Genomic DNA, 27,876 nt, shown 5'->3' with positions numbered 1-27,876 from the left:
AGAAATACGGCCAAATTTAACGTATAAGGGAGAGAGATACGACAAAATGTCACAGGACCAAAGTTGTAGATCACTCCGAATTGAAGGGACGTTGTGCCATCCGTTTTGTGATACGACTTACCGTTTAGCCAAAAAATAGCTCAGAATGAATGTCTGCACAGTCATTAAAATTGCCTCCATATTTCGATATCCTTGGGGGTAAAAAGTGAAAAATTTGAACATCTTGGAATTTTCCCGTCGGTTAGGGTTCAAAAGCTATAATTTCACCAAATTTCAATTGTCTACCTCGTCTCGCAGGTTGTGCCGCCATCTTGATTTGGGGGGATGGGGGATAAAAATGAGGAAATTCCCGAAAATTTTTAAGCCCACGAAACCTATAGGTTATCGTTTTGGATATACTATACGACTGTGTTCTTATACTGAGCCCAAAATTTGAGCCCCCCCAGCGTGCCCCCTTCAGGGAATTTTGAGAATTTCCGATTTTTCTAGGGATCCTGGGGTCATCAGTTTCCCTCGTACCAAGTTTCAAATTTCTGAGATTTCTGGAAGTGCCTCATTAATTCACGTCTTTTTTCATTTTTAAATATTTATATATACATCGCTCCAGCCCGACTTGCTTTTATATATATAGATTATATATATAGATGACGGATAAGCATGAGCACGTTGGAAAGTGCAGACTTCCACTTCGAGATTCATATCTCCTAAACGGTTTATAATATTACGAAACGGTTTGCGCCATCAGACGCCTCATTTATCGCTCTACATGTTTGTTTCTAAACAGTTTCCTCGTATCTCCCATATTAAGGGGGTAAATTGAGTTCAAATTTTGAATAGGGTGAAATTTGGGTGCATTTTTAACATTTTACATTACATTTTGCCTACTTATGTATAAGCTAGAATCATGAAATTTGGTACACATATGTCCCTTAATCGTGCCAATGTGCGCACACAACATGATGATCCTATCATTGTTATAAGTGTGTCAAAGAATAAAATATACTTGTAAAAATCACCAAATTTACGAACAATCCAGAAATACGGCCAAATTTAACGTATAAGGGAGAGAGATACGACAAAATGTCACAGGACCAAAGTTGTAGATCACTCCGAATTGAAGGGACGTTGTGCCATCCGTTTTGTGATACGACTTACCGTTTAGCCAAAAAATAGCTCAGAAGGAATGTCTGCACAGTCATTAAAATTGCCTCCATATTTCGATATCCTTGGGGGTAAAAAGTGAAAAATTTGAACATCTTGGAATTTTCCCGTCGGTTAGGGTTCAAAAGCTATAATTTCACCAAATTTCAATTGTCTACCTCGTCTCGCAGGTTGTGCCGCCATCTTGATTTGGGGGGATGGGGGATAAAAATGAGGAAATTCCCGAAAATTTTTAAGCCCACGAAACCTATAGGTTATCGTTTTGGATATACTATACGACTGTGTTCTTATACTGAGCCCAAAATTTGAGCCCCCCCAGCGTGCCCCCTTCAGGGAATTTTGAGAATTTCCGATTTTTCTAGGGATCCTGGGGTCATCAGTTTCCCTCGTACCAAGTTTCAAATTTCTGAGATTTCTGGAAGTGCCTCATTAATTCACGTTTTTTTTCATTTTTAAATATTTATATATACATCGCTCCAGCCCGACTTGCTTTTATATATATAGATAGATGACGGATAAGCATGAGCACGTTGGAAAGTGCAGACTTCCACTTCGAGATTCATATCTCCTAAACGGTTTATGATATTACGAAACGGTTTGCGCCATCAGACGCCTCATTTATCGCTCTACATGTTTGTTTCTAAACCATTTCCTCGTATCTCCCATATTAAGGGGGTAAATTGAGTTCAAATTTTGAATAGGGTGAAATTTGGGTGCATTTTTAACATTTTACATTACATTTTGCCTACTTATGTATAAGCTAGAATCATGAAATTTGGTACACATATGTCCCTTAATCGTGCCAATGTGCGCACACAACATGATGATCCTATCATTGTTATAAGTGTGTCAAAGAATAAAATATACTTGTAAAAATCACCAAATTTACGAACAATCCAGAAATACGGCCAAATTTAACGTATAAGGGAGAGAGATACGACAAAATGTCACAGGACCAAAGTTGTAGATCACTCCGAATTGAAGGGACGTTGTGCCATCCGTTTTGTGATACGACTTACCGTTTAGCCAAAAAATAGCTCAGAAGGAATGTCTGCACAGTCATTAAAATTGCCTCCATATTTCGATATCCTTGGGGGTAAAAAGTGAAAAATTTGAACATCTTGGAATTTTCCCGTCGGTTAGGGTTCAAAAGCTATAATTTCACCAAATTTCAATTGTCTACCTCGTCTCGCAGGTTGTGCCGCCATCTTGATTTGGGGGGATGGGGGATAAAAATGAGGAAATTCCCGAAAATTTTTAAGCCCACGAAACCTATCGGTTATCGTTTTGGATATACTATACGACTGTGTTCTTATACTGAGCCCAAAATTTGAGCCCCCCCAGCGTGCCCCCTTCAGGGAATTTTGAGAATTTCCGATTTTTCTAGGGATCCTGGGGTCATCAGTTTCCCTCGTACCAAGTTTCAAATTTCTGAGATTTCTGGAAGTGCCTCATTAATTCACGTCTTTTTTCATTTTTAAATATTTATATATACATCGCTCCAGCCCGACTTGCTTTTATATATATAGATGACGGATAAGCATGAGCACGTTGGAAAGTGCAGACTTCCACTTCGAGATTCATATCTCCTAAACGGTTTATAATATTACGAAACGGTTTGCGCCATCAGACGCCTCATTTATCGCTCTACATGTTTGTTTCTAAACCATTTCCTCGTATCTCCCATATTAAGGGGGTAAATTGAGTTCAAATTTTGAATAGGGTGAAATTTGGGTGCATTTTTAACATTTTACATTACATTTTGCCTACTTATGTATAAGCTAGAATCATGAAATTTGGTACACATATGTCCCTTAATTGTGCCAATGTGCGCACACAACGTGATGATCCTATCATTGTTATAAGTGTGTCAAAGAATAAAATATACTTGTAAAAATCACCAAATTTACGAACAATCCAGAAATACGGCCAAATTTAACGTATAAGGGAGAGAGATACGACAAAATGTCACAGGACCAAAGTTGTAGATCACTCCGAATTGAAGGGACGTTGTGCCATCCGTTTTGTGATACGACTTACCGTTTAGCCAAAAAATAGCTCAGAAGGAATGTCTGCACAGTCATTAAAATTGCCTCCATATTTCGATATCCTTGGGGGTAAAAAGTGAAAAATTTGAACATCTTGGAATTTTCCCGTCGGTTAGGGTTCAAAAGCTATAATTTCACCAAATTTCAATTGTCTACCTCGTCTCGCAGGTTGTGCCGCCATCTTGATTTGGGGGGATGGGGGATAAAAATGAGGAAATTCCCGAAAATTTTTAAGCCCACGAAACCTATAGGTTATCGTTTTGGATATACTATACGACTGTGTTCTTATACTGAGCCCAAAATTTGAGCCCCCCCAGCGTGCCCCCTTCAGGGAATTTTGAGAATTTCCGATTTTTCTAGGGATCCTGGGGTCATCAGTTTCCCTCGTACCAAGTTTCAAATTTCTGAGATTTCTGGAAGTGCCTCATTAATTCACGTCTTTTTTCATTTTTAAATATTTATATATACATCGCTCCAGCCCGACTTGCTTTTATATATATAGATGACGGATAAGCATGAGCACGTTGGAAAGTGCAGACTTCCACTTCGGGATTCATATCTCCTAAACGGTTTATGATATTACGAAACGGTTTGCGCCATCAGACGCCTCATTTATCGCTCTACATGTGTGTTTCTAAACCATTTCCTCGCATCTCCCATATTAAGGGGGTAAATTGAGTTCAAATTTTGAATAGGGTGAAATTTGGGTGCATTTTTAACATTTTACATTACATTTTGCCTACTTATGTATAAGCTAGAATCATGAAATTTGGTACACATATGTCCCTTAATCGTGCCAATGTGCGCACACAACATGATGATCCTATCATTGTTATAAGTGTGTCAAAGAATAAAATATACTTGTAAAAATCACCAAATTTACGAACAATCCAGAAATACGGCCAAATTTAACGTATAAGGGAGAGAGATACGACAAAATGTCACAGGACCAAAGTTGTAGATCACTCCGAATTGAAGGGACGTTGTGCCATCCGTTTTGTGATACGACTTACCGTTTAGCCAAAAAATAGCTCAGAAGGAATGTCTGCACAGTCATTAAAATTGCCTCCATATTTCGATATCCTTGGGGGTAAAAAGTGAAAAATTTGAACATCTTGGAATTTTCCCGTCGGTTAGGGTTCAAAAGCTATAATTTCACCAAATTTCAATTGTCTACCTCGTCTCGCAGGTTGTGCCGCCATCTTGATTTGGGGGGATGGGGGATAAAAATGAGGAAATTCCCGAAAATTTTTAAGCCCACGAAACCTATCGGTTATCGTTTTGGATATACTATACGACTGTGTTCTTATACTGAGCCCAAAATTTGAGCCCCCCCAGCGTGCCCCCTTCAGGGAATTTTGAGAATTTCCGATTTTTCTAGGGATCCTGGGGTCATCAGTTTCCCTCGTACCAAGTTTCAAATTTCTGAGATTTCTGGAAGTGCCTCATTAATTCACGTCTTTTTTCATTTTTAAATATTTATATATACATCGCTCCAGCCCGACTTGCTTTTATATATATAGATAGATGACGGATAAGCATGAGCACGTTGGAAAGTGCAGACTTCCACTTCGAGATTCATATCTCCTAAACGGTTTATGATATTACGAAACGGTTTGCGCCATCAGACGCATCATTTATCGCTCTACATGTTTGTTTCTAAACCATTTCCTCGTATCTCCCATATTAAGGGGGTAAATTGAGTTCAAATTTTGAATAGGGTGAAATTTGGGTGCATTTTTAACATTTTACATTACATTTTGCCTACTTATGTATAAGCTAGAATCATGAAATTTGGTACACATATGTCCCTTAATCGTGCCAATGTGCGCACACAACATGATGATCCTATCATTGTTATAAGTGTGTCAAAGAATAAAATATACTTGTAAAAATCACCAAATTTACGAACAATCCAGAAATACGGCCAAATTTAACGTATAAGGGAGAGAGATACGACAAAATGTCACAGGACCAAAGTTGTAGATCACTCCGAATTGAAGGGACGTTGTGCCATCCGTTTTGTGATACGACTTACCGTTTAGCCAAAAAATAGCTCAGAAGGAATGTCTGCACAGTCATTAAAATTGCCTCCATATTTCGATATCCTTGGGGGTAAAAAGTGAAAAATTTGAACATCTTGGAATTTTCCCGTCGGTTAGGGTTCAAAAGCTATAATTTCACCAAATTTCAATTGTCTACCTCGTCTCGCAGGTTGTGCCGCCATCTTGATTTGGGGGGATGGGGGATAAAAATGAGGAAATTCCCGAAAATTTTTAAGCCCACGAAACCTATCGGTTATCGTTTTGGATATACTATACGACTGTGTTCTTATACTGAGCCCAAAATTTGAGCCCCCCCAGCGTGCCCCCTTCAGGGAATTTTGAGAATTTCCGATTTTTCTAGGGATCCTGGGGTCATCAGTTTCCCTCGTACCAAGTTTCAAATTTCTGAGATTTCTGGAAGTGCCTCATTAATTCACGTCTTTTTTCATTTTTAAATATTTATATATACATCGCTCCAGCCCGACTTGCTTTTATATATATAGATGACGGATAAGCATGAGCACGTTGGAAAGTGCAGACTTCCACTTCGAGATTCATATCTCCTAAACGGTTTATAATATTACGAAACGGTTTGCGCCATCAGACGCCTCATTTATCGCTCTACATGTTTGTTTCTAAACCATTTCCTCGTATCTCCCATATTAAGGGGGTAAATTGAGTTCAAATTTTGAATAGGGTGAAATTTGGGTGCATTTTTAACATTTTACATTACATTTTGCCTACTTATGTATAAGCTAGAATCATGAAATTTGGTACACATATGTCCCTTAATTGTGCCAATGTGCGCACACAACGTGATGATCCTATCATTGTTATAAGTGTGTCAAAGAATAAAATATACTTGTAAAAATCACCAAATTTACGAACAATCCAGAAATACGGCCAAATTTAACGTATAAGGGAGAGAGATACGACAAAATGTCACAGGACCAAAGTTGTAGATCACTCCGAATTGAAGGGACGTTGTGCCATCCGTTTTGTGATACGACTTACCGTTTAGCCAAAAAATAGCTCAGAAGGAATGTCTGCACAGTCATTAAAATTGCCTCCATATTTCGATATCCTTGGGGGTAAAAAGTGAAAAATTTGAACATCTTGGAATTTTCCCGTCGGTTAGGGTTCAAAAGCTATAATTTCACCAAATTTCAATTGTCTACCTCGTCTCGCAGGTTGTGCCGCCATCTTGATTTGGGGGGATGGGGGATAAAAATGAGGAAATTCCCGAAAATTTTTAAGCCCACGAAACCTATAGGTTATCGTTTTGGATATACTATACGACTGTGTTCTTATACTGAGCCCAAAATTTGAGCCCCCCCAGCGTGCCCCCTTCAGGGAATTTTGAGAATTTCCGATTTTTCTAGGGATCCTGGGGTCATCAGTTTCCCTCGTACCAAGTTTCAAATTTCTGAGATTTCTGGAAGTGCCTCATTAATTCACGTCTTTTTTCATTTTTAAATATTTATATATACATCGCTCCAGCCCGACTTGCTTTTATATATATAGATAGATGACGGATAAGCATGAGCACGTTGGAAAGTGCAGACTTCCACTTCGAGATTCATATCTCCTAAACGGTTTATGATATTACGAAACGGTTTGCGCCATCAGACGCATCATTTATCGCTCTACATGTTTGTTTCTAAACCATTTCCTCGTATCTCCCATATTAAGGGGGTAAATTGAGTTCAAATTTTGAATAGGGTGAAATTTGGGTGCATTTTTAACATTTTACATTACATTTTGCCTACTTATGTATAAGCTAGAATCATGAAATTTGGTACACATATGTCCCTTAATCGTGCCAATGTGCGCACACAACATGATGATCCTATCATTGTTATAAGTGTGTCAAAGAATAAAATATACTTGTAAAAATCACCAAATTTACGAACAATCCAGAAATACGGCCAAATTTAACGTATAAGGGAGAGAGATACGACAAAATGTCACAGGACCAAAGTTGTAGATCACTCCGAATTGAAGGGACGTTGTGCCATCCGTTTTGTGATACGACTTACCGTTTAGCCAAAAAATAGCTCAGAAGGAATGTCTGCACAGTCATTAAAATTGCCTCCATATTTCGATATCCTTGGGGGTAAAAAGTGAAAAATTTGAACATCTTGGAATTTTCCCGTCGGTTAGGGTTCAAAAGCTATAATTTCACCAAATTTCAATTGTCTACCTCGTCTCGCAGGTTGTGCCGCCATCTTGATTTGGGGGGATGGGGGATAAAAATGAGGAAATTCCCGAAAATTTTTAAGCCCACGAAACCTATCGGTTATCGTTTTGGATATACTATACGACTGTGTTCTTATACTGAGCCCAAAATTTGAGCCCCCCCAGCGTGCCCCCTTCAGGGAATTTTGAGAATTTCCGATTTTTCTAGGGATCCTGGGGTCATCAGTTTCCCTCGTACCAAGTTTCAAATTTCTGAGATTTCTGGAAGTGCCTCATTAATTCACGTCTTTTTTCATTTTTAAATATTTATATATACATCGCTCCAGCCCGACTTGCTTTTATATATATAGATGACGGATAAGCATGAGCACGTTGGAAAGTGCAGACTTCCACTTCGAGATTCATATCTCCTAAACGGTTTATAATATTACGAAACGGTTTGCGCCATCAGACGCCTCATTTATCGCTCTACATGTTTGTTTCTAAACCATTTCCTCGTATCTCCCATATTAAGGGGGTAAATTGAGTTCAAATTTTGAATAGGGTGAAATTTGGGTGCATTTTTAACATTTTACATTACATTTTGCCTACTTATGTATAAGCTAGAATCATGAAATTTGGTACACATATGTCCCTTAATTGTGCCAATGTGCGCACACAACGTGATGATCCTATCATTGTTATAAGTGTGTCAAAGAATAAAATATACTTGTAAAAATCACCAAATTTACGAACAATCCAGAAATACGGCCAAATTTAACGTATAAGGGAGAGAGATACGACAAAATGTCACAGGACCAAAGTTGTAGATCACTCCGAATTGAAGGGACGTTGTGCCATCCGTTTTGTGATACGACTTACCGTTTAGCCAAAAAATAGCTCAGAAGGAATGTCTGCACAGTCATTAAAATTGCCTCCATATTTCGATATCCTTGGGGGTAAAAAGTGAAAAATTTGAACATCTTGGAATTTTCCCGTCGGTTAGGGTTCAAAAGCTATAATTTCACCAAATTTCAATTGTCTACCTCGTCTCGCAGGTTGTGCCGCCATCTTGATTTGGGGGGATGGGGGATAAAAATGAGGAAATTCCCGAAAATTTTTAAGCCCACGAAACCTATAGGTTATCGTTTTGGATATACTATACGACTGTGTTCTTATACTGAGCCCAAAATTTGAGCCCCCCCAGCGTGCCCCCTTCAGGGAATTTTGAGAATTTCCGATTTTTCTAGGGATCCTGGGGTCATCAGTTTCCCTCGTACCAAGTTTCAAATTTCTGAGATTTCTGGAAGTGCCTCATTAATTCACGTTTTTTTTCATTTTTAAATATTTATATATACATCGCTCCAGCCCGACTTGCTTTTATATATATAGATAGATGACGGATAAGCATGAGCACGTTGGAAAGTGCAGACTTCCACTTCGAGATTCATATCTCCTAAACGGTTTATGATATTACGAAACGGTTTGCGCCATCAGACGCCTCATTTATCGCTCTACATGTTTGTTTCTAAACCATTTCCTCGTATCTCCCATATTAAGGGGGTAAATTGAGTTCAAATTTTGAATAGGGTGAAATTTGGGTGCATTTTTAACATTTTACATTACATTTTGCCTACTTATGTATAAGCTAGAATCATGAAATTTGGTACACATATGTCCCTTAATCGTGCCAATGTGCGCACACAACATGATGATCCTATCATTGTTATAAGTGTGTCAAAGAATAAAATATACTTGTAAAAATCACCAAATTTACGAACAATCCAGAAATACGGCCAAATTTAACGTATAAGGGAGAGAGATACGACAAAATGTCACAGGACCAAAGTTGTAGATCACTCCGAATTGAAGGGACGTTGTGCCATCCGTTTTGTGATACGACTTACCGTTTAGCCAAAAAATAGCTCAGAAGGAATGTCTGCACAGTCATTAAAATTGCCTCCATATTTCGATATCCTTGGGGGTAAAAAGTGAAAAATTTGAACATCTTGGAATTTTCCCGTCGGTTAGGGTTCAAAAGCTATAATTTCACCAAATTTCAATTGTCTACCTCGTCTCGCAGGTTGTGCCGCCATCTTGATTTGGGGGGATGGGGGATAAAAATGAGGAAATTCCCGAAAATTTTTAAGCCCACGAAACCTATCGGTTATCGTTTTGGATATACTATACGACTGTGTTCTTATACTGAGCCCAAAATTTGAGCCCCCCCAGCGTGCCCCCTTCAGGGAATTTTGAGAATTTCCGATTTTTCTAGGGATCCTGGGGTCATCAGTTTCCCTCGTACCAAGTTTCAAATTTCTGAGATTTCTGGAAGTGCCTCATTAATTCACGTCTTTTTTCATTTTTAAATATTTATATATACATCGCTCCAGCCCGACTTGCTTTTATATATATAGATGACGGATAAGCATGAGCACGTTGGAAAGTGCAGACTTCCACTTCGAGATTCATATCTCCTAAACGGTTTATAATATTACGAAACGGTTTGCGCCATCAGACGCCTCATTTATCGCTCTACATGTTTGTTTCTAAACCATTTCCTCGTATCTCCCATATTAAGGGGGTAAATTGAGTTCAAATTTTGAATAGGGTGAAATTTGGGTGCATTTTTAACATTTTACATTACATTTTGCCTACTTATGTATAAGCTAGAATCATGAAATTTGGTACACATATGTCCCTTAATTGTGCCAATGTGCGCACACAACGTGATGATCCTATCATTGTTATAAGTGTGTCAAAGAATAAAATATACTTGTAAAAATCACCAAATTTACGAACAATCCAGAAATACGGCCAAATTTAACGTATAAGGGAGAGAGATACGACAAAATGTCACAGGACCAAAGTTGTAGATCACTCCGAATTGAAGGGACGTTGTGCCATCCGTTTTGTGATACGACTTACCGTTTAGCCAAAAAATAGCTCAGAAGGAATGTCTGCACAGTCATTAAAATTGCCTCCATATTTCGATATCCTTGGGGGTAAAAAGTGAAAAATTTGAACATCTTGGAATTTTCCCGTCGGTTAGGGTTCAAAAGCTATAATTTCACCAAATTTCAATTGTCTACCTCGTCTCGCAGGTTGTGCCGCCATCTTGATTTGGGGGGATGGGGGATAAAAATGAGGAAATTCCCGAAAATTTTTAAGCCCACGAAACCTATAGGTTATCGTTTTGGATATACTATACGACTGTGTTCTTATACTGAGCCCAAAATTTGAGCCCCCCCAGCGTGCCCCCTTCAGGGAATTTTGAGAATTTCCGATTTTTCTAGGGATCCTGGGGTCATCAGTTTCCCTCGTACCAAGTTTCAAATTTCTGAGATTTCTGGAAGTGCCTCATTAATTCACGTTTTTTTTCATTTTTAAATATTTATATATACATCGCTCCAGCCCGACTTGCTTTTATATATATAGATAGATGACGGATAAGCATGAGCACGTTGGAAAGTGCAGACTTCCACTTCGAGATTCATATCTCCTAAACGGTTTATGATATTACGAAACGGTTTGCGCCATCAGACGCCTCATTTATCGCTCTACATGTTTGTTTCTAAACCATTTCCTCGTATCTCCCATATTAAGGGGGTAAATTGAGTTCAAATTTTGAATAGGGTGAAATTTGGGTGCATTTTTAACATTTTACATTACATTTTGCCTACTTATGTATAAGCTAGAATCATGAAATTTGGTACACATATGTCCCTTAATCGTGCCAATGTGCGCACACAACATGATGATCCTATCATTGTTATAAGTGTGTCAAAGAATAAAATATACTTGTAAAAATCACCAAATTTACGAACAATCCAGAAATACGGCCAAATTTAACGTATAAGGGAGAGAGATACGACAAAATGTCACAGGACCAAAGTTGTAGATCACTCCGAATTGAAGGGACGTTGTGCCATCCGTTTTGTGATACGACTTACCGTTTAGCCAAAAAATAGCTCAGAAGGAATGTCTGCACAGTCATTAAAATTGCCTCCATATTTCGATATCCTTGGGGGTAAAAAGTGAAAAATTTGAACATCTTGGAATTTTCCCGTCGGTTAGGGTTCAAAAGCTATAATTTCACCAAATTTCAATTGTCTACCTCGTCTCGCAGGTTGTGCCGCCATCTTGATTTGGGGGGATGGGGGATAAAAATGAGGAAATTCCCGAAAATTTTTAAGCCCACGAAACCTATCGGTTATCGTTTTGGATATACTATACGACTGTGTTCTTATACTGAGCCCAAAATTTGAGCCCCCCCAGCGTGCCCCCTTCAGGGAATTTTGAGAATTTCCGATTTTTCTAGGGATCCTGGGGTCATCAGTTTCCCTCGTACCAAGTTTCAAATTTCTGAGATTTCTGGAAGTGCCTCATTAATTCACGTCTTTTTTCATTTTTAAATATTTATATATACATCGCTCCAGCCCGACTTGCTTTTATATATATAGATGACGGATAAGCATGAGCACGTTGGAAAGTGCAGACTTCCACTTCGAGATTCATATCTCCTAAACGGTTTATAATATTACGAAACGGTTTGCGCCATCAGACGCCTCATTTATCGCTCTACATGTTTGTTTCTAAACCATTTCCTCGTATCTCCCATATTAAGGGGGTAAATTGAGTTCAAATTTTGAATAGGGTGAAATTTGGGTGCATTTTTAACATTTTACATTACATTTTGCCTACTTATGTATAAGCTAGAATCATGAAATTTGGTACACATATGTCCCTTAATTGTGCCAATGTGCGCACACAACGTGATGATCCTATCATTGTTATAAGTGTGTCAAAGAATAAAATATACTTGTAAAAATCACCAAATTTACGAACAATCCAGAAATACGGCCAAATTTAACGTATAAGGGAGAGAGATACGACAAAATGTCACAGGACCAAAGTTGTAGATCACTCCGAATTGAAGGGACGTTGTGCCATCCGTTTTGTGATACGACTTACCGTTTAGCCAAAAAATAGCTCAGAAGGAATGTCTGCACAGTCATTAAAATTGCCTCCATATTTCGATATCCTTGGGGGTAAAAAGTGAAAAATTTGAACATCTTGGAATTTTCCCGTCGGTTAGGGTTCAAAAGCTATAATTTCACCAAATTTCAATTGTCTACCTCGTCTCGCAGGTTGTGCCGCCATCTTGATTTGGGGGGATGGGGGATAAAAATGAGGAAATTCCCGAAAATTTTTAAGCCCACGAAACCTATAGGTTATCGTTTTGGATATACTATACGACTGTGTTCTTATACTGAGCCCAAAATTTGAGCCCCCCCAGCGTGCCCCCTTCAGGGAATTTTGAGAATTTCCGATTTTTCTAGGGATCCTGGGGTCATCAGTTTCCCTCGTACCAAGTTTCAAATTTCTGAGATTTCTGGAAGTGCCTCATTAATTCACGTCTTTTTTCATTTTTAAATATTTATATATACATCGCTCCAGCCCGACTTGCTTTTATATATATAGATGACGGATAAGCATGAGCACGTTGGAAAGTGCAGACTTCCACTTCGAGATTCATATCTCCTAAACGGTTTATAATATTACGAAACGGTTTGCGCCATCAGACGCCTCATTTATCGCTCTACATGTTTGTTTCTAAACCATTTCCTCGTATCTCCCATATTAAGGGGGTAAATTGAGTTCAAATTTTGAATAGGGTGAAATTTGGGTGCATTTTTAACATTTTACATTACATTTTGCCTACTTATGTATAAGCTAGAATCATGAAATTTGGTACACATATGTCCCTTAATTGTGCCAATGTGCGCACACAACGTGATGATCCTATCATTGTTATAAGTGTGTCAAAGAATAAAATATACTTGTAAAAATCACCAAATTTACGAACAATCCAGAAATACGGCCAAATTTAACGTATAAGGGAGAGAGATACGACAAAATGTCACAGGACCAAAGTTGTAGATCACTCCGAATTGAAGGGACGTTGTGCCATCCGTTTTGTGATACGACTTACCGTTTAGCCAAAAAATAGCTCAGAAGGAATGTCTGCACAGTCATTAAAATTGCCTCCATATTTCGATATCCTTGGGGGTAAAAAGTGAAAAATTTGAACATCTTGGAATTTTCCCGTCGGTTAGGGTTCAAAAGCTATAATTTCACCAAATTTCAATTGTCTACCTCGTCTCGCAGGTTGTGCCGCCATCTTGATTTGGGGGGATGGGGGATAAAAATGAGGAAATTCCCGAAAATTTTTAAGCCCACGAAACCTATAGGTTATCGTTTTGGATATACTATACGACTGTGTTCTTATACTGAGCCCAAAATTTGAGCCCCCCCAGCGTGCCCCCTTCAGGGAATTTTGAGAATTTCCGATTTTTCTAGGGATCCTGGGGTCATCAGTTTCCCTCGTACCAAGTTTCAAATTTCTGAGATTTCTGGAAGTGCCTCATTAATTCACGTTTTTTTTCATTTTTAAATATTTATATATACATCGCTCCAGCCCGACTTGCTTTTATATATATAGATAGATGACGGATAAGCATGAGCACGTTGGAAAGTGCAGACTTCCACTTCGAGATTCATATCTCCTAAACGGTTTATGATATTACGAAACGGTTTGCGCCATCAGACGCCTCATTTATCGCTCTACATGTTTGTTTCTAAACCATTTCCTCGTATCTCCCATATTAAGGGGGTAAATTGAGTTCAAATTTTGAATAGGGTGAAATTTGGGTGCATTTTTAACATTTTACATTACATTTTGCCTACTTATGTATAAGCTAGAATCATGAAATTTGGTACACATATGTCCCTTAATCGTGCCAATGTGCGCACACAACATGATGATCCTATCATTGTTATAAGTGTGTCAAAGAATAAAATATACTTGTAAAAATCACCAAATTTACGAACAATCCAGAAATACGGCCAAATTTAACGTATAAGGGAGAGAGATACGACAAAATGTCACAGGACCAAAGTTGTAGATCACTCCGAATTGAAGGGACGTTGTGCCATCCGTTTTGTGATACGACTTACCGTTTAGCCAAAAAATAGCTCAGAAGGAATGTCTGCACAGTCATTAAAATTGCCTCCATATTTCGATATCCTTGGGGGTAAAAAGTGAAAAATTTGAACATCTTGGAATTTTCCCGTCGGTTAGGGTTCAAAAGCTATAATTTCACCAAATTTCAATTGTCTACCTCGTCTCGCAGGTTGTGCCGCCATCTTGATTTGGGGGGATGGGGGATAAAAATGAGGAAATTCCCGAAAATTTTTAAGCCCACGAAACCTATCGGTTATCGTTTTGGATATACTATACGACTGTGTTCTTATACTGAGCCCAAAATTTGAGCCCCCCCAGCGTGCCCCCTTCAGGGAATTTTGAGAATTTCCGATTTTTCTAGGGATCCTGGGGTCATCAGTTTCCCTCGTACCAAGTTTCAAATTTCTGAGATTTCTGGAAGTGCCTCATTAATTCACGTCTTTTTTCATTTTTAAATATTTATATATACATCGCTCCAGCCCGACTTGCTTTTATATATATAGATGACGGATAAGCATGAGCACGTTGGAAAGTGCAGACTTCCACTTCGAGATTCATATCTCCTAAACGGTTTATAATATTACGAAACGGTTTGCGCCATCAGACGCCTCATTTATCGCTCTACATGTTTGTTTCTAAACCATTTCCTCGTATCTCCCATATTAAGGGGGTAAATTGAGTTCAAATTTTGAATAGGGTGAAATTTGGGTGCATTTTTAACATTTTACATTACATTTTGCCTACTTATGTATAAGCTAGAATCATGAAATTTGGTACACATATGTCCCTTAATTGTGCCAATGTGCGCACACAACGTGATGATCCTATCATTGTTATAAGTGTGTCAAAGAATAAAATATACTTGTAAAAATCACCAAATTTACGAACAATCCAGAAATACGGCCAAATTTAACGTATAAGGGAGAGAGATACGACAAAATGTCACAGGACCAAAGTTGTAGATCACTCCGAATTGAAGGGACGTTGTGCCATCCGTTTTGTGATACGACTTACCGTTTAGCCAAAAAATAGCTCAGAAGGAATGTCTGCACAGTCATTAAAATTGCCTCCATATTTCGATATCCTTGGGGGTAAAAAGTGAAAAATTTGAACATCTTGGAATTTTCCCGTCGGTTAGGGTTCAAAAGCTATAATTTCACCAAATTTCAATTGTCTACCTCGTCTCGCAGGTTGTGCCGCCATCTTGATTTGGGGGGATGGGGGATAAAAATGAGGAAATTCCCGAAAATTTTTAAGCCCACGAAACCTATAGGTTATCGTTTTGGATATACTATACGACTGTGTTCTTATACTGAGCCCAAAATTTGAGCCCCCCCAGCGTGCCCCCTTCAGGGAATTTTGAGAATTTCCGATTTTTCTAGGGATCCTGGGGTCATCAGTTTCCCTCGTACCAAGTTTCAAATTTCTGAGATTTCTGGAAGTGCCTCATTAATTCACGTTTTTTTTCATTTTTAAATATTTATATATACATCGCTCCAGCCCGACTTGCTTTTATATATATAGATAGATGACGGATAAGCATGAGCACGTTGGAAAGTGCAGACTTCCACTTCGAGATTCATATCTCCTAAACGGTTTATGATATTACGAAACGGTTTGCGCCATCAGACGCCTCATTTATCGCTCTACATGTTTGTTTCTAAACCATTTCCTCGTATCTCCCATATTAAGGGGGTAAATTGAGTTCAAATTTTGAATAGGGTGAAATTTGGGTGCATTTTTAACATTTTACATTACATTTTGCCTACTTATGTATAAGCTAGAATCATGAAATTTGGTACACATATGTCCCTTAATCGTGCCAATGTGCGCACACAACATGATGATCCTATCATTGTTATAAGTGTGTCAAAGAATAAAATATACTTGTAAAAATCACCAAATTTACGAACAATCCAGAAATACGGCCAAATTTAACGTATAAGGGAGAGAGATACGACAAAATGTCACAGGACCAAAGTTGTAGATCACTCCGAATTGAAGGGACGTTGTGCCATCCGTTTTGTGATACGACTTACCGTTTAGCCAAAAAATAGCTCAGAAGGAATGTCTGCACAGTCATTAAAATTGCCTCCATATTTCGATATCCTTGGGGGTAAAAAGTGAAAAATTTGAACATCTTGGAATTTTCCCGTCGGTTAGGGTTCAAAAGCTATAATTTCACCAAATTTCAATTGTCTACCTCGTCTCGCAGGTTGTGCCGCCATCTTGATTTGGGGGGATGGGGGATAAAAATGAGGAAATTCCCGAAAATTTTTAAGCCCACGAAACCTATCGGTTATCGTTTTGGATATACTATACGACTGTGTTCTTATACTGAGCCCAAAATTTGAGCCCCCCCAGCGTGCCCCCTTCAGGGAATTTTGAGAATTTCCGATTTTTCTAGGGATCCTGGGGTCATCAGTTTCCCTCGTACCAAGTTTCAAATTTCTGAGATTTCTGGAAGTGCCTCATTAATTCACGTCTTTTTTCATTTTTAAATATTTATATATACATCGCTCCAGCCCGACTTGCTTTTATATATATAGATGACGGATAAGCATGAGCACGTTGGAAAGTGCAGACTTCCACTTCGAGATTCATATCTCCTAAACGGTTTATAATATTACGAAACGGTTTGCGCCATCAGACGCCTCATTTATCGCTCTACATGTTTGTTTCTAAACCATTTCCTCGTATCTCCCATATTAAGGGGGTAAATTGAGTTCAAATTTTGAATAGGGTGAAATTTGGGTGCATTTTCAACATTTTACATTACATTTTGCCTACTTATGTATAAGCTAGAATCATGAAATTTGGTACACATATGTCCCTTAATTGTGCCAATGTGCGCACACAACGTGATGATCCTATCATTGTTATAAGTGTGTCAAAGAATAAAATATACTTGTAAAAATCACCAAATTTACGAACAATCCAGAAATACGGCCAAATTTAACGTATAAGGGAGAGAGATACGACAAAATGTCACAGGACCAAAGTTGTAGATCACTCCGAATTGAAGGGACGTTGTGCCATCCGTTTTGTGATACGACTTACCGTTTAGCCAAAAAATAGCTCAGAAGGAATGTCTGCACAGTCATTAAAATTGCCTCCATATTTCGATATCCTTGGGGGTAAAAAGTGAAAAATTTGAACATCTTGGAATTTTCCCGTCGGTTAGGGTTCAAAAGCTATAATTTCACCAAATTTCAATTGTCTACCTCGTCTCGCAGGTTGTGCCGCCATCTTGATTTGGGGGGATGGGGGATAAAAATGAGGAAATTCCCGAAAATTTTTAAGCCCACGAAACCTATAGGTTATCGTTTTGGATATACTATACGACTGTGTTCTTATACTGAGCCCAAAATTTGAGCCCCCCCAGCGTGCCCCCTTCAGGGAATTTTGAGAATTTCCGATTTTTCTAGGGATCCTGGGGTCATCAGTTTCCCTCGTACCAAGTTTCAAATTTCTGAGATTTCTGGAAGTGCCTCATTAATTCACGTCTTTTTTCATTTTTAAATATTTATATATACATCGCTCCAGCCCGACTTGCTTTTATATATATAGATGACGGATAAGCATGAGCACGTTGGAAAGTGCAGACTTCCACTTCGGGATTCATATCTCCTAAACGGTTTATGATATTACGAAACGGTTTGCGCCATCAGACGCCTCATTTATCGCTCTACATGTGTGTTTCTAAACCATTTCCTCGCATCTCCCATATTAAGGGGGTAAATTGAGTTCAAATTTTGAATAGGGTGAAATTTGGGTGCATTTTTAACATTTTACATTACATTTTGCCTACTTATGTATAAGCTAGAATCATGAAATTTGGTACACATATGTCCCTTAATCGTGCCAATGTGCGCACACAACATGATGATCCTATCATTGTTATAAGTGTGTCAAAGAATAAAATATACTTGTAAAAATCACCAAATTTACGAACAATCCAGAAATACGGCCAAATTTAACGTATAAGGGAGAGAGATACGACAAAATGTCACAGGACCAAAGTTGTAGATCACTCCGAATTGAAGGGACGTTGTGCCATCCGTTTTGTGATACGACTTACCGTTTAGCCAAAAAATAGCTCAGAAGGAATGTCTGCACAGTCATTAAAATTGCCTCCATATTTCGATATCCTTGGGGGTAAAAAGTGAAAAATTTGAACATCTTGGAATTTTCCCGTCGGTTAGGGTTCAAAAGCTATAATTTCACCAAATTTCAATTGTCTACCTCGTCTCGCAGGTTGTGCCGCCATCTTGATTTGGGGGGATGGGGGATAAAAATGAGGAAATTCCCGAAAATTTTTAAGCCCACGAAACCTATAGGTTATCGTTTTGGATATACTATACGACTGTGTTCTTATACTGAGCCCAAAATTTGAGCCCCCCCAGCGTGCCCCCTTCAGGGAATTTTGAGAATTTCCGATTTTTCTAGGGATCCTGGGGTCATCAGTTTCCCTCGTACCAAGTTTCAAATTTCTGAGATTTCTGGAAGTGCCTCATTAATTCACGTTTTTTTTCATTTTTAAATATTTATATATACATCGCTCCAGCCCGACTTGCTTTTATATATATAGATAGATGACGGATAAGCATGAGCACGTTGGAAAGTGCAGACTTCCACTTCGAGATTCATATCTCCTAAACGGTTTATGATATTACGAAACGGTTTGCGCCATCAGACGCCTCATTTATCGCTCTACATGTTTGTTTCTAAACCATTTCCTCGTATCTCCCATATTAAGGGGGTAAATTGAGTTCAAATTTTGAATAGGGTGAAATTTGGGTGCATTTTTAACATTTTACATTACATTTTGCCTACTTATGTATAAGCTAGAATCATGAAATTTGGTACACATATGTCCCTTAATCGTGCCAATGTGCGCACACAACATGATGATCCTATCATTGTTATAAGTGTGTCAAAGAATAAAATATACTTGTAAAAATCACCAAATTTACGAACAATCCAGAAATACGGCCAAATTTAACGTATAAGGGAGAGAGATACGACAAAATGTCACAGGACCAAAGTTGTAGATCACTCCGAATTGAAGGGACGTTGTGCCATCCGTTTTGTGATACGACTTACCGTTTAGCCAAAAAATAGCTCAGAAGGAATGTCTGCACAGTCATTAAAATTGCCTCCATATTTCGATATCCTTGGGGGTAAAAAGTGAAAAATTTGAACATCTTGGAATTTTCCCGTCGGTTAGGGTTCAAAAGCTATAATTTCACCAAATTTCAATTGTCTACCTCGTCTCGCAGGTTGTGCCGCCATCTTGATTTGGGGGGATGGGGGATAAAAATGAGGAAATTCCCGAAAATTTTTAAGCCCACGAAACCTATCGGTTATCGTTTTGGATATACTATACGACTGTGTTCTTATACTGAGCCCAAAATTTGAGCCCCCCCAGCGTGCCCCCTTCAGGGAATTTTGAGAATTTCCGATTTTTCTAGGGATCCTGGGGTCATCAGTTTCCCTCGTACCAAGTTTCAAATTTCTGAGATTTCTGGAAGTGCCTCATTAATTCACGTCTTTTTTCATTTTTAAATATTTATATATACATCGCTCCAGCCCGACTTGCTTTTATATATATAGATGACGGATAAGCATGAGCACGTTGGAAAGTGCAGACTTCCACTTCGAGATTCATATCTCCTAAACGGTTTATAATATTACGAAACGGTTTGCGCCATCAGACGCCTCATTTATCGCTCTACATGTTTGTTTCTAAACCATTTCCTCGTATCTCCCATATTAAGGGGGTAAATTGAGTTCAAATTTTGAATAGGGTGAAATTTGGGTGCATTTTCAACATTTTACATTACATTTTGCCTACTTATGTATAAGCTAGAATCATGAAATTTGGTACACATATGTCCCTTAATTGTGCCAATGTGCGCACACAACGTGATGATCCTATCATTGTTATAAGTGTGTCAAAGAATAAAATATACTTGTAAAAATCACCAAATTTACGAACAATCCAGAAATACGGCCAAATTTAACGTATAAGGGAGAGAGATACGACAAAATGTCACAGGACCAAAGTTGTAGATCACTCCGAATTGAAGGGACGTTGTGCCATCCGTTTTGTGATACGACTTACCGTTTAGCCAAAAAATAGCTCAGAAGGAATGTCTGCACAGTCATTAAAATTGCCTCCATATTTCGATATCCTTGGGGGTAAAAAGTGAAAAATTTGAACATCTTGGAATTTTCCCGTCGGTTAGGGTTCAAAAGCTATAATTTCACCAAATTTCAATTGTCTACCTCGTCTCGCAGGTTGTGCCGCCATCTTGATTTGGGGGGATGGGGGATAAAAATGAGGAAATTCCCGAAAATTTTTAAGCCCACGAAACCTATAGGTTATCGTTTTGGATATACTATACGACTGTGTTCTTATACTGAGCCCAAAATTTGAGCCCCCCCAGCGTGCCCCCTTCAGGGAATTTTGAGAATTTCCGATTTTTCTAGGGATCCTGGGGTCATCAGTTTCCCTCGTACCAAGTTTCAAATTTCTGAGATTTCTGGAAGTGCCTCATTAATTCACGTCTTTTTTCATTTTTAAATATTTATATATACATCGCTCCAGCCCGACTTGCTTTTATATATATAGATGACGGATAAGCATGAGCACGTTGGAAAGTGCAGACTTCCACTTCGGGATTCATATCTCCTAAACGGTTTATGATATTACGAAACGGTTTGCGCCATCAGACGCCTCATTTATCGCTCTACATGTGTGTTTCTAAACCATTTCCTCGCATCTCCCATATTAAGGGGGTAAATTGAGTTCAAATTTTGAATAGGGTGAAATTTGGGTGCATTTTTAACATTTTACATTACATTTTGCCTACTTATGTATAAGCTAGAATCATGAAATTTGGTACACATATGTCCCTTAATCGTGCCAATGTGCGCACACAACATGATGATCCTATCATTGTTATAAGTGTGTCAAAGAATAAAATATACTTGTAAAAATCACCAAATTTACGAACAATCCAGAAATACGGCCAAATTTAACGTATAAGGGAGAGAGATACGACAAAATGTCACAGGACCAAAGTTGTAGATCACTCCGAATTGAAGGGACGTTGTGCCATCCGTTTTGTGATACGACTTACCGTTTAGCCAAAAAATAGCTCAGAAGGAATGTCTGCACAGTCATTAAAATTGCCTCCATATTTCGATATCCTTGGGGGTAAAAAGTGAAAAATTTGAACATCTTGGAATTTTCCCATCGGTTAGGGTTCAAAAGCTATAATTTCACCAAATTTCAATTGTCTACCTCGTCTCGCAGGTTGTGCCGCCATCTTGATTTGGGGGGATGGGGGATAAAAATGAGGAAATTCCCGAAAATTTTTAAGCCCACGAAACCTATAGGTTATCGTTTTGGATATACTATACGACTGTGTTCTTATACTGAGCCCAAAATTTGAGCCCCCCCAGCGTGCCCCCTTCAGGGAATTTTGAGAATTTCCGATTTTTCTAGGGATCCTGGGGTCATCAGTTTCCCTCGTACCAAGTTTCAAATTTCTGAGATTTCTGGAAGTGCCTCATTAATTCACGTTTTTTTTCATTTTTAAATATTTATATATACATCGCTCCAGCCCGACTTGCTTTTATATATATAGATAGATGACGGATAAGCATGAGCACGTTGGAAAGTGCAGACTTCCACTTCGAGATTCATATCTCCTAAACGGTTTATGATATTACGAAACGGTTTGCGCCATCAGACGCCTCATTTATCGCTCTACATGTTTGTTTCTAAACCATTTCCTCGTATCTCCCATATTAAGGGGGTAAATTGAGTTCAAATTTTGAATAGGGTGAAATTTGGGTGCATTTTTAACATTTTACATTACATTTTGCCTACTTATGTATAAGCTAGAATCATGAAATTTGGTACACATATGTCCCTTAATCGTGCCAATGTGCGCACACAACATGATGATCCTATCATTGTTATAAGTGTGTCAAAGAATAAAATATACTTGTAAAAATCACCAAATTTACGAACAATCCAGAAATACGGCCAAATTTAACGTATAAGGGAGAGAGATACGACAAAATGTCACAGGACCAAAGTTGTAGATCACTCCGAATTGAAGGGACGTTGTGCCATCCGTTTTGTGATACGACTTACCGTTTAGCCAAAAAATAGCTCAGAAGGAATGTCTGCACAGTCATTAAAATTGCCTCCATATTTCGATATCCTTGGGGGTAAAAAGTGAAAAATTTGAACATCTTGGAATTTTCCCGTCGGTTAGGGTTCAAAAGCTATAATTTCACCAAATTTCAATTGTCTACCTCGTCTCGCAGGTTGTGCCGCCATCTTGATTTGGGGGGATGGGGGATAAAAATGAGGAAATTCCCGAAAATTTTTAAGCCCACGAAACCTATCGGTTATCGTTTTGGATATACTATACGACTGTGTTCTTATACTGAGCCCAAAATTTGAGCCCCCCCAGCGTGCCCCCTTCAGGGAATTTTGAGAATTTCCGATTTTTCTAGGGATCCTGGGGTCATCAGTTTCCCTCGTACCAAGTTTCAAATTTCTGAGATTTCTGGAAGTGCCTCATTAATTCACGTCTTTTTTCATTTTTAAATATTTATATATACATCGCTCCAGCCCGACTTGCTTTTATATATATAGATGACGGATAAGCATGAGCACGTTGGAAAGTGCAGACTTCCACTTCGAGATTCATATCTCCTAAACGGTTTATAATATTACGAAACGGTTTGCGCCATCAGACGCCTCATTTATCGCTCTACATGTTTGTTTCTAAACCATTTCCTCGTATCTCCCATATTAAGGGGGTAAATTGAGTTCAAATTTTGAATAGGGTGAAATTTGGGTGCATTTTTAACATTTTACATTACATTTTGCCTACTTATGTATAAGCTAGAATCATGAAATTTGGTACACATATGTCCCTTAATTGTGCCAATGTGCGCACACAACGTGATGATCCTATCATTGTTATAAGTGTGTCAAAGAATAAAATATACTTGTAAAAATCACCAAATTTACGAACAATCCAGAAATACGGCCAAATTTAACGTATAAGGGAGAGAGATACGACAAAATGTCACAGGACCAAAGTTGTAGATCACTCCGAATTGAAGGGACGTTGTGCCATCCGTTTTGTGATACGACTTACCGTTTAGCCAAAAAATAGCTCAGAAGGAATGTCTGCACAGTCATTAAAATTGCCTCCATATTTCGATATCCTTGGGGGTAAAAAGTGAAAAATTTGAACATCTTGGAATTTTCCCGTCGGTTAGGGTTCAAAAGCTATAATTTCACCAAATTTCAATTGTCTACCTCGTCTCGCAGGTTGTGCCGCCATCTTGATTTGGGGGGATGGGGGATAAAAATGAGGAAATTCCCGAAAATTTTTAAGCCCACGAAACCTATAGGTTATCGTTTTGGATATACTATACGACTGTGTTCTTATACTGAGCCCAAAATTTGAGCCCCCCCAGCGTGCCCCCTTCAGGGAATTTTGAGAATTTCCGATTTTTCTAGGGATCCTGGGGTCATCAGTTTCCCTCGTACCAAGTTTCAAATTTCTGAGATTTCTGGAAGTGCCTCATTAATTCACGTCTTTTTTCATTTTTAAATATTTATATATACATCGCTCCAGCCCGACTTGCTTTTATATATATAGATGACGGATAAGCATGAGCACGTTGGAAAGTGCAGACTTCCACTTCGGGATTCATATCTCCTAAACGGTTTATGATATTACGAAACGGTTTGCGCCATCAGACGCCTCATTTATCGCTCTACATGTGTGTTTCTAAACCATTTCCTCGCATCTCCCATATTAAGGGGGTAAATTGAGTTCAAATTTTGAATAGGGTGAAATTTGGGTGCATTTTTAACATTTTACATTACATTTTGCCTACTTATGTATAAGCTAGAATCATGAAATTTGGTACACATATGTCCCTTAATCGTGCCAATGTGCGCACACAACATGATGATCCTATCATTGTTATAAGTGTGTCAAAGAATAAAATATACTTGTAAAAATCACCAAATTTACGAACAATCCAGAAATACGGCCAAATTTAACGTATAAGGGAGAGAGATACGACAAAATGTCACAGGACCAAAGTTGTAGATCACTCCGAATTGAAGGGACGTTGTGCCATCCGTTTTGTGATACGACTTACCGTTTAGCCAAAAAATAGCTCAGAAGGAATGTCTGCACAGTCATTAAAATTGCCTCCATATTTCGATATCCTTGGGGGTAAAAAGTGAAAAATTTGAACATCTTGGAATTTTCCCGTCGGTTAGGGTTCAAAAGCTATAATTTCACCAAATTTCAATTGTCTACCTCGTCTCGCAGGTTGTGCCGCCATCTTGATTTGGGGGGATGGGGGATAAAAATGAGGAAATTCCCGAAAATTTTTAAGCCCACGAAACCTATAGGTTATCGTTTTGGATATACTATACGACTGTGTTCTTATACTGAGCCCAAAATTTGAGCCCCCCCAGCGTGCCCCCTTCAGGGAATTTTGAGAATTTCCGATTTTTCTAGGGATCCTGGGGTCATCAGTTTCCCTCGTACCAAGTTTCAAATTTCTGAGATTTCTGGAAGTGCCTCATTAATTCACGTCTTTTTTCATTTTTAAATATTTATATATACATCGCTCCAGCCCGACTTGCTTTTATATATATAGATGACGGATAAGCATGAGCACGTTGGAAAGTGCAGACTTCCACTTCGGGATTCATATCTCCTAAACGGTTTATGATATTACGAAACGGTTTGCGCCATCAGACGCCTCATTTATCGCTCTACATGTGTGTTTCTAAACCATTTCCTCGCATCTCCCATATTAAGGGGGTAAATTGAGTTCAAATTTTGAATAGGGTGAAATTTGGGTGCATTTTTAACATTTTACATTACATTTTGCCTACTTATGTATAAGCTAGAATCATGAAATTTGGTACACATATGTCCCTTAATCGTGCCAATGTGCGCACACAACATGATGATCCTATCATTGTTATAAGTGTGTCAAAGAATAAAATATACTTGTAAAAATCACCAAATTTACGAACAATCCAGAAATACGGCCAAATTTAACGTATAAGGGAGAGAGATACGACAAAATGTCACAGGACCAAAGTTGTAGATCACTCCGAATTGAAGGGACGTTGTGCCATCCGTTTTGTGATACGACTTACCGTTTAGCCAAAAAATAGCTCAGAAGGAATGTCTGCACAGTCATTAAAATTGCCTCCATATTTCGATATCCTTGGGGGTAAAAAGTGAAAAATTTGAACATCTTGGAATTTTCCCGTCGGTTAGGGTTCAAAAGCTATAATTTCACCAAATTTCAATTGTCTACCTCGTCTCGCAGGTTGTGCCGCCATCTTGATTTGGGGGGATGGGGGATAAAAATGAGGAAATTCCCGAAAATTTTTAAGCCCACGAAACCTATAGGTTATCGTTTTGGATATACTATACGACTGTGTTCTTATACTGAGCCCAAAATTTGAGCCCCCCCAGCGTGCCCCCTTCAGGGAATTTTGAGAATTTCCGATTTTTCTAGGGATCCTGGGGTCATCAGTTTCCCTCGTACCAAGTTTCAAATTTCTGAGATTTCTGGAAGTGCCTCATTAATTCACGTCTTTTTTCATTTTTAAATATTTATATATACATCGCTCCAGCCCGACTTGCTTTTATATATATAGATGACGGATAAGCATGAGCACGTTGGAAAGTGCAGACTTCCACTTCGGGATTCATATCTCCTAAACGGTTTATGATATTACGAAACGGTTTGCGCCATCAGACGCCTCATTTATCGCTCTACATGTGTGTTTCTAAACCATTTCCTCGCATCTCCCATATTAAGGGGGTAAATTGAGTTCAAATTTTGAATAGGGTGAAATTTGGGTGCATTTTTAACATTTTACATTACATTTTGCCTACTTATGTATAAGCTAGAATCATGAAATTTGGTACACATATGTCCCTTAATCGTGCCAATGTGCGCACACAACATGATGATCCTATCATTGTTATAAGTGTGTCAAAGAATAAAATATACTTGTAAAAATCACCAAATTTACGAACAATCCAGAAATACGGCCAAATTTAACGTATAAGGGAGAGAGATACGACAAAATGTCACAGGACCAAAGTTGTAGATCACTCCGAATTGAAGGGACGTTGTGCCATCCGTTTTGTGATACGACTTACCGTTTAGCCAAAAAATAGCTCAGAAGGAATGTCTGCACAGTCATTAAAATTGCCTCCATATTTCGATATCCTTGGGGGTAAAAAGTGAAAAATTTGAACATCTTGGAATTTTCCCGTCGGTTAGGGTTCAAAAGCTATAATTTCACCAAATTTCAATTGTCTACCTCGTCTCGCAGGTTGTGCCGCCATCTTGATTTGGGGGGATGGGGGATAAAAATGAGGAAATTCCCGAAAATTTTTAAGCCCACGAAACCTATAGGTTATCGTTTTGGATATACTATACGACTGTGTTCTTATACTGAGCCCAAAATTTGAGCCCCCCCAGCGTGCCCCCTTCAGGGAATTTTGAGAATTTCCGATTTTTCTAGGGATCCTGGGGTCATCAGTTTCCCTCGTACCAAGTTTCAAATTTCTGAGATTTCTGGAAGTGCCTCATTAATTCACGTCTTTTTTCATTTTTAAATATTTATATATACATCGCTCCAGCCCGACTTGCTTTTATATATATAGATAGATGACGGATAAGCATGAGCACGTTGGAAAGTGCAGACTTCCACTTCGAGATTCATATCTCCTAAACGGTTTATGATATTACGAAACGGTTTGCGCCATCAGACGCATCATTTATCGCTCTACATGTTTGTTTCTAAACCATTTCCTCGTATCTCCCATATTAAGGGGGTAAATTGAGTTCAAATTTTGAATAGGGTGAAATTTGGGTGCATTTTTAACATTTTACATTACATTTTGCCTACTTATGTATAAGCTAGAATCATGAAATTTGGTACACATATGTCCCTTAATCGTGCCAATGTGCGCACACAACATGATGATCCTATCATTGTTATAAGTGTGTCAAAGAATAAAATATACTTGTAAAAATCACCAAATTTACGAACAATCCAGAAATACGGCCAAATTTAACGTATAAGGGAGAGAGATACGACAAAATGTCACAGGACCAAAGTTGTAGATCACTCCGAATTGAAGGGACGTTGTGCCATCCGTTTTGTGATACGACTTACCGTTTAGCCAAAAAATAGCTCAGAAGGAATGTCTGCACAGTCATTAAAATTGCCTCCATATTTCGATATCCTTGGGGGTAAAAAGTGAAAAATTTGAACATCTTGGAATTTTCCCGTCGGTTAGGGTTCAAAAGC

Source organism: Anabrus simplex, chromosome 1 (genome assembly GCF_040414725.1).
Source record: "Anabrus simplex isolate iqAnaSimp1 chromosome 1, ASM4041472v1, whole genome shotgun sequence".
In the NCBI taxonomy this organism is placed as follows: Eukaryota; Metazoa; Arthropoda; class Insecta; order Orthoptera; family Tettigoniidae; genus Anabrus; species Anabrus simplex.
The sequence above is the reverse complement of the archived record's forward strand: the minus strand, read 5'-3'. Positions refer to the sequence as shown.